We start from the raw sequence: 9,451 nt of genomic DNA, 5'->3' as shown, positions 1-9,451 counted from the left end.
CACAGAGGATTATTACTGGCTATAGGATGGTGATCGATTTCAGGAAACTGAATAAAGCCACTAGGAAAGATCATTACCTTCTTCCTTTTGTCGACCAAATGCTAGAAAGGTTGTCTAAACACACACACTTCTGCTTTCTAGACGGTTATTCTAGTTTCACCCAAATACCAGTTGCACAATCTGATCAGGAGAAAACCACTTTCACCTGCCCTTTCGGTACCTTTGCTTATAGACGTACGCATTTTGGCTTATGTAATGCACCTGCCACCTTTCAAAGATGTACGATGGCTATATTCTCTGACTTTTGTGAAAAGATTGTCAAGGTTTTCATGGATGACTTTTCCTTTTATGGCTCTTCCTTTGATGATTGCCTCAGCAACCTTGATCAAGTCCTACAGAGATGTAAAGACACAAATCTTGTCTTGAATTGGGAGAAGTGCCACTTTATGGTTAATGAAGGCATCGTCTTAGGACATAAAGTTTCTGAAAGAGGTATTGAAGTCGATAAGGCTGAGGTTGGTGTAATCGAGAAAATGCCATACCCCACAGAAATCAAAGGTATAAGAAGTTTCCTTGGTCATGCTGGTTTCTATAGAAGGTTCATTAAAGACTTCTCTGAGATTTCCAGGCCCCTTACCAATCTCTTGCAAAAGGATATTCCTTTTGTCTTTGACGATGATTGTGAGAAAGCCTTCGAAATACTTAAGAGGGCTTTGATAACTGCACCTATTGTTCAACCACCTGATTGGAACCTACCTTTTGAGATCATGTGTGATGCTAGTGATTATGCTGTTGGTGCTGTTCTAGGGCAAAGAGTTGATAAGAAGTTGAATGTTATTCACTACACTAGTAAAACTCTAGACAGTGCCCAGAGAAACTATGCTACTACGGAGAAGGAATTTTTAGCAGTCGTGTTTGGATGTGAAAAGTTCAGGTCTTACATAGTTGATTCCAAAGTCACTATTCACACTGATCATGCTGCTATTAAGTACCTCATGGAGAATAAGGACGCTAAACCTAGACTTATCAGATGGGTTCTCTTGCAACAAGAATTTGATTTGCACGTTGTCGACAAAAAGGGTGCAGATAACCCAGTAGCAGATAACTTGTCTAGGTTGGAGAACATTCTTGATGACCCACAACCTATTGATGATAGCTTTCCCGATGAGCAATTGAATGTCATCAATGCTTCATGTAGTGCATCATGGTATGCTGATTATGCAAACTATATCGTTGTCAAATACATACCACCTAGTTTCACGTACCAGCAAAAGAAGAAATTCTTCTTTGACTTAAGACATTACTTTTGGGATGATCCTCACCTTTATAAGGAAGGAATAGATGGTGTTATTAGATGTTGTGTACCTTAACATGAACAGGGACAGATCCTACAGAAGTGTCACTCCGAGGCCTACGGAGGACACCATGCGGGAGATAGAAATGTACACAAGGTATTGCAATCAGGTTTCTATTGGCCCACTCTCTTCAAGGATGCCCGTCAGTTTGTCTTGTCGTGTGACGAATGTCAAAGAATAGGTAATATTAGCAAACGTCAGGAAATGCTTATGAACAATTCACTTGTCATTGAACCATTTGATGTTTGGGGCTTTGATTATATGGGACCTTTTCCAAAATCCAATGGGTATACTCACATCTTAGTTGTTGTTGATTACGTCACTAAGTGGGTAGAAGCTATCCCCACTAGTAGTTCTGATCACAACACCTCTATCAAGATGCTGAAAGAAGTTATCTTCCCTAGATATCTAATGACTGACGGTGGTTCACACTTCATTCATGGTGCTTTCCGTAAAACGCTTGCTAAGTACGATGTCAACCATAGAGTTGCGTCTCCGTACCACCCTCAGTCCAGTGGTCAAGTAGAGCTAAGCAACAGAGAGATTAAACTAATTCTGCAAAAGACTGTCAACAGGTCTAGAAAGAATTGGTCTAAGAAGCTCGATGATGCACTGTGGGCTTATAGAACTGCCTATAAGAATCCCATGGGCATGTCTCTGTACAAAATGGTGTACGGTAAAGCATGTCACTTGCCTCTTGAGCTAGAGCATAAAGCTTATTGGGCAATCAAAGAGCTCAACTTTGATTTCAAACTTGCCGGTGAGAAGAGGTTATTTGATATTAGCTCGCTTGATGAGTGGAGAACTCAGGCATATGAGAATGCCAAGCTGTTCAAAGAGAAGGTTAAAACGTGGCATGATAAGAGGATACAAAAGCGTGAGTTCAATGTAGGTGATTATGTCTTGCTATATAATTCTCATTTAAGATTCTTTGCATGCAAGCTTCTATCTAAATGGGAAGGTCCCTATGTTGTTGAGGAAGTATATCGTTCAGGTGCTATCAAGATCAACAACACGGAAGGTAATTGTCCGAGAGTTGTAAATGGGCAGAGAATCAAGCATTATATCTCAGGTACTCCCATAAATGTTGAAAGCAATATCATCAATACCGTAACTCCGGAGGAATATCTAAGGGATGTTTATCAGCCTATTTCAGACTCCGAAAACGAAGAGGTATGTGATTCAGTAAGAAAACAGAGTCCAAAAATTTTCCAGTAGGAAATTTTCTCCGTTTTGGAATATTTGAAAAAATACAAAAATTGGTAGTCCGGAAAGTGCGCGAGGAGGCGACAAGCCTGCACGGTGCGAGCCCACCCCCTGGCCACGCCGTGAGGGCTTGTGGCCTACTCGTGCGCCTCCTCGACTCCGTTTTCGTGCAGGGCACTCCTTCTAGTCTGAAAAAAATCATTATATATACTCCCGTTTGGTCTAACCCATGAATCACGCAGATTTCCTCTGTTTTTTGTTTCGAGCATGTTTCTGTTGCAGATCTAGATCGCTATGACTTCCCCAAAATCTCCGAAGGACAAGATCTTCGAGAAGGTCATCAATCCCTACCTCACGGGAGTGCTGCAACACCCTCAATCTATCAAGATGCGTGAGGGGATGTTGCACATCCGTGTTGTTGAGGGCCTAAGAAGACCGGAAATGTGTAGACGAGGCTCGAAGCAGTGGAGCAACAAGTCTTCAAGTGCCAAGGGATGGTGGAGCCTGGACTCAACGCCAACTACATGATGATCCCGGAGTTCACCAACAAGCACATGATTGATGCCAATGACATTGGGAAGCACCTCTCCAGGCTCTATGATAGGATTGATCAACTCCGGCCCAGATCTATGACCTGTAGAACCAAAACTATGAGTATGAGTATAGATTTAAACTATTCTGCGCAACTCCAAACGCCGTAAAAATCAACGAGGATTTTTTTCCCGATTTATCAAAAATACTGGGCCGAAGAAGTGCCAGAGGGGCGCCAGGGGATGGCCACAAGCCTGCACGGCGCGGCCACCCCCCCCTAGGCCGCGCCATGGGGGCTTGTGGGCACCCTACTGGCCCACTTGCCCCCCTCTTTTGCTATATGGAGGGTTTCGTCCAGGAAAAAATGAGAGAGGAGATTTTTCGTGGTTTCGCCGCCGCCAAGAGGCGGAACTTGAGCAGAACCAATCTAGTGCTCCGGCAGGACGATCCTGCCGGGGAAACTTCCCTTCCAGAGGGGGAAATCGTCGCCATCGTCACCACCAATAGTCCTCTCATCGAAGGGGACTCGTCACCATCAACATCTTCACCAGCACCATCTCATCTCCAAACCCTAGTTCATCACTTGTAACCAATCTCCGTCTTGCGACTCCGATTGGTACTTGTAAGGTTGCTAGTAGTGTTGATTACTCTTTGTAGTTGATACTAGTTGGATTATTTTGTGGAAGAGTTTATGTTCAGATCCTTGATGCTACTCATTACCTCTCTGGTCATGAATATGATTATGCTTTGTGAGTAGTTACTTTTGTTCCTGGGGACATGGGATAAGTCATGCTAATAGTAGTCATGTGGATTTGGTATTCGTTCGGTAATTTGATATGTTGTATGTTGTTTTTCCTCTATTGGTGTTATGTGAACGTCGACTAGATAACACTTCACCATTATTTGAGCCTAGAGGAAGGCATTGGGAAGTAGTAAGTAGTTGATGGGTTGCTACAGTGACAGAAGCTTAAACCCTAGTTTATGCGTTGCTTCGTAAGGGGCTCATTTGGATCCACTAGTTTAATGTTATGGTTAGACTTTGTCTTAGTTCTTCTTTCATAGTTGTGGATGCTTGCGAGAGGGGTTAATCATAAGTGGGATGCTTGTCCAAGTAACGGCAGTACTCAAGCGCCGGTCCACCCACATATCAAACTATCAAAGTAAAGAACGCGAATCATAGGAACATGATGAAACTTGCATGACAGAAATTCTCGTGTGTCCTTGGGAGCATTTTTCCTCCTATAAGACTTTGTCCAGTCTTGTCCCTTGCTACAAAAGGGATTGGGCCACTTTGCTGCACCATTGCTACTTTTGTTACTTGTTGCTTGCTACGAATCATCTCACCACACAATCACTTGTTACCGACAATTTCAGTGCGTGCATATTTTACCTTGCTGAAAACCACTTGTCAGATCCTTCTGCTCCTCTTTTGGTTCGACACTCTTACTTATCGAAAAGACTATGATTGATCCCCTATACTTGTGGGTCATCAGATACAACCAAAAGGTTTTGTCGATCCTAAAGATACTAACAAGTATGCAAGCTCCAGCGATCCTTCTATGGACTGGTGCAAGCATCCCGGAGTTGGAATGTACGCTTTGATGAGATGATCAAAGCTTTTGGGTTTGTACAAGGTTTATGAGAAACTTGTATTTCCAAAGAAGTGAGTGGGAGCACTATAGAATTTCTGATAATTATATGTGGTTGACATATTGTTGATCGGAAGTAAGGTAGAATTTATGTAAAGCATAAAGGTTGTTTGAAAGGGTTTTTTCAAAGGAAGACCTGGAAAGAGCTACTTGAACAATGAGCATCAAGATCTATGGAGATAAATCAAAATGCTAAACAGAACTATCAAATGAAATGCATGCCTTGACAAGTTTTTGAAGGAGTTCAAAATAGATCAGCAAAGAAGGAGTTCTAGGTTGTGTTGTAAGGTGTAAATTTGAGTAAGACTCAAAAGCCCGACCATGACAGAAGAAAGATAAAGGACGAAGGCTGTCCCTATGCCTTAGCCATAGACTCTAAAGTATGTCATGCTGTGTACCGCACCTGATGTATGCCTTGCCATTAGTCTATCAAGGGGTACAAAGAATGATCCAGGATTGAATCACTAAAACAGCGGTCAAAGTTATCCTTAGTAACTAATGGACTAAGGAATTTTTCTCGATTATGGAGGTGGTTAAAGAGTTTGTCGTAAAGTGTTACGTCACTAGTATCCCTAGTAAGCCTCTAGTTGACTAGCTCGTTGATCAAAGATGGTCAAGGTTTCCTAACCATAGACAAGTGTTGTCACTTGATAACGGGATCACATCATTAGGAGAATCATGTGATGGACAAGACCCAAACTATGAACGTAGCATATTGATCGTGTCGTTTTATTGCTATTGTTTTCTGCGTGTCAAGTATTTGTTCCTATGACCATGAGATCATATAACTCAAGGGCACCGGAGGAATACCTTGTGTGCATCAAATGTCGCAACGTAACTGGGTGACTATAAAGGTGCTCTACGGGTATCTCTGAAGGTGTCCGTTGAGTTAGTATGGATCAAGAGTGGGATTTGTCACTCCGTGTGACGGAGAGGTATCTCGGGGCCCACTCGGTAATACAACATCACACACAAGCCTTGCAAGCAATGTGACTAAGTGTAAGTCACGGGATCTTGTATTATGGAACGAGTAAAGAGACTTGCCGGTAACGAGATTGAAATAGGTATGCAGATACCGACGATCGAATCTCGGGCAAGTAACATACCGAAGGACAAAGGGAATAACATACGGGATTATATGAATCCTTCACATTGAGGTTCAACCGATAAGATCTTCGGAGAATATGTCGGATCCAATATGGGCATCCAGGTCCCGCTATTGGATATTGACCGAGGAGTTCCTCGGGGCATGTTTACATAGTTCTCGAACCCGCAGGGTCTGCACACTTAAGGTTCGATGATGTTTTAGTATAGTTGAGTTGTATGTGTGGTTACCGAATGTTGTTCAGAGTCCAGGATGAGATCACGGTCGTCACGAGGGTTTCCGGAATGGTCCGTAAACGAAGATTGATATATAGGATATTTTCATTTGGTTACCGGAAGGTTTTCGGGCATTACCGGCATTGTACTTGGAGTGACGAATGGGTTCCGGAAGTTCACTGGGAGGGGGGCAACCCACCCGGGGGATGCCCAATGGCCTTAGGGGTGGCGCACCAGCCCTTAGTGGGCTGATGGGATAGCCAAAGAGGGCCTTGGCGCCAAGAGAAGAAAACCAAAGAAAAAAGGGGAGGTGGGAAGGAAGAGAAGGACTCCACTTTCCAATCCTAATTGGAGTAGGATTCCTCCTCTCCTCCCTGGCCGGCGCACCCTTGAGGGCTTCGCCCTCAAGGCAAGCCTCCTCCCCCTCCCTCCTATATATAGTGGTGATTTAGGGATGATTTGAGACAACTTTTTCCACGTGCAACTCAACCCTAAACCACATAGTTCCACCTCTAGATCGGATTTTTTTCGAGCTCGGGCGGAGCCCTGCACGAGTAGATCATCACCATCACTAGAGCATCGTCACGCTGTCGGAGAACTCATCTATTTCTCCATCTTGCTTGTTGGATCAAGAAGGCCGAGATCATCATCGAGATGTACGTGTGCTGAACACGGAGGTGCCGCCCGTTCGAAACTAGATCCGAACGGATCGTGGGACGGATCGCGGGACGGTTCGTGGAACGGTTCGTGGGGCGGATCGAGGGACGCGAAGACATTCCACTACATCAACCGTGTTTCTTAACGCTTCATGTTGTGCGATCTACAAGGGTACGTAGATCCAAATCTCCTCTCGTAGATGGACATCACCATGATAGGTCTTCGTGTGCGTAGGAAAACTTTTGTTTCCCATGCAACGTTCCCCAACAGAAAAGTCACGACACTAGTTGCCACCAAGCAAAGTATTGAAGCATTTTGATGTCGGTTTCCTGAGATACTAAGGAAGCTAAATGATAGCGATGTGTTGAATACCCCTTGGAGCTCTACTCCTTAGAAACCGGATGCAGCAAGTACAGAATTCCATCACATCGACATCATAGAGGCTCCAAAATACCCGTGTGATCCTACATTTTTTGAGTTAGAAATCGGTAGAATTAAAATTGCTACCTCAAGATACCTCACCACAGCATATAAGAGGAGTAAAAACAATCCTACTCTCCAAGATACAACTAGACACAAAATAATTTTTACTAGACTTGACTCGACGAAGTTCGATCAATCAAGGGGGCTCCTAGGTCAGTACGACTCTGATACCAACTTGTAATGCTCAAGATGCGATCCTATCCTTATTTTGGCATGAGGGCCCCGACAAGGATAGAAGCGCATCTCGTCGTTTTGCCAGAATGGATATCATTAGAAATACATGTAAGTAAGAGATGAGTATATGGAATTGGCATACACTCGCCACAAACTAAAAATGATCATCTTAATACAAACATACTTTTAATATCGAGATAAAAGAGCAAGGTGTGACTACGGACGAAATCAAACGATAAAAACGACGTCCATCCTTGCTATCCCAGGCTTACGGCCTGGAACCCATCCTATGATCGAAGAAGAAGAACAAGAAACTCCAAATAGAATAATCATCGTGATAACGTCGAAGTATCGCTTTACCTATACCTGCAACTATTGATATAATAACCTGTGAGCCACAAGGACTCGACAATCTCATTTCCAAAGGTATCAAGACTAGCAAAGCTTAATGAGTGAGGTATGGTTAAGTGGTGAGGCTGTGATGACCCACAAGTATAGGGGATCAATCGTAGTCCTTTCGATAACTAAGAGTGTCGAACCCAATGAGGAGCAGAAGGATCTGACAAGTGGTTTTCGGCAAGGTAATATGTGCAAGCACTGAAATTATCGGTAACAAGTGATTGTATGGTGAGATGATTCGAAGCAAGTAACAAGTAACAAAAGTAGCAACGGTGCAGAAAAGTGGCCCAATCCCTTTTGTAGCAAAGGACAAGCCTGGATAAAGTCTTATAGGAGGAAAAACGCTCCCGAGGACACAGGGAATTTCTGTCATGCTAGTTTTCATCATGTTCATATGATTCGCATTCGTTACTTTGATAGTTTGATATGTGGGTGGACCGGCGCTTGGTTACTGCCCTTACTTGGACAAGCATCCCACTTATAATTAACCCCTCTCGCAAGCATCCGCAACTACGAAAGAAGAATTAAGACAAAGTCTAACCATAGCATTAAACTAGTAGATCCAAATCAGCCCCTTACGAAGCAACGCATAAACTAGGGTTTAAGCTTCTGTCACTCTACCAACCCATCATCTACTTACTACTTCCCAATGCCTTCCTCTAGGCCCAAATAATGGTGAAGTGTTATGTATTCGACGTTCACATAACACCATTAGAGGAAAAACAACATACAACACATCAAAATATCGAACGAATACCAAATTCACATGACTACTATTAGCATGACTTATCCCATGTCCTCAGGAACAAAAGTAACTACTCACAAAGCATAATCATATTCATGACCAGAGAGATAATGAGTAGCATCAAGGATCTGAACATAAACTCTTCCACCAAATAATCCAACTAGCATCAACTACAAGGAGTAATTAACACTACTAGCAACCTTACAAGTACCAATCGGAGTCGTGAGACGGAGATTGGTTACAAGTGATGAACTAGGGTTTGGAGATGAGATGGTGCTGATGAAGATGTTGATGGTGACGAGTCCCCTGCGATGAGAGGAGTGTTGGTGATGACGATGGCGACGATTTCCCCCTCCGGGAGGGAAGTTTCCCCGGCAGGATCGTCCTGCCAAAGCTCTAGGTTGATTTTGCTCAAGTTTAGCCTCATGGTGGTGGCGAATCCACGAAAAAGCTCCCTTCTGATTTTTTTTCCCGGACGAAACCCTTCATATAGCCAAAGATGAGCGCTAGAGGGTCAACAGGGGCCCCACAAGCCTTCCAGCCCCGACTAGGGGGATAGGTCGGGCCTGGCAGGCTTATGGCCTCCAGGTGGCGCCCCTCTGGTACTTCTTCCGCCCAGTATTTTTTATATATTCCCAAAAAAATCCACGTTGATTTTCACGGCTTTTGGAGTTGCGCAGAATAGGCATCTCAAACTTGCTTCCTTTCCAGGCCAGAATTCCAGCTGTCGGCATTCTCCCTCTTCATGTAAACCTTGCAAAATAAGAGAGAAAAGGCATAAGTATTGTACCGTGAAGTGAAATAACAGCCCAAAAAGCAATAAATATCAACATGAAAGCATGATGCAAAATGGACGTATCAACTCCCCCAAGCTTAGACCTCGCTTGTCCTCAAGCGAAAGCCTAGCTCAATAAATATGTCCACATGTTTAG

The 9,451-nt window shown here is 43.6% G+C and overlaps 1 pseudogene; it reads right to left on the bottom strand.

Annotated features, from left to right (window-relative positions):
* Window positions 1-8,689: 8,689 nt before the first annotated feature.
* On the bottom strand, window positions 8,690-9,235 carry LOC123450155 (annotated as a pseudogene).
* Window positions 9,236-9,451: the final 216 nt, after the last annotated feature.

This window comes from Hordeum vulgare, chromosome 4H, assembly GCF_904849725.1.
Source record: "Hordeum vulgare subsp. vulgare chromosome 4H, MorexV3_pseudomolecules_assembly, whole genome shotgun sequence".
Lineage (NCBI taxonomy): Eukaryota > Viridiplantae > Streptophyta > Magnoliopsida > Poales > Poaceae > Hordeum > Hordeum vulgare.
Note: the sequence above shows the minus strand (reverse complement) of the source record. Positions and strands in the feature narration are given on the sequence as shown.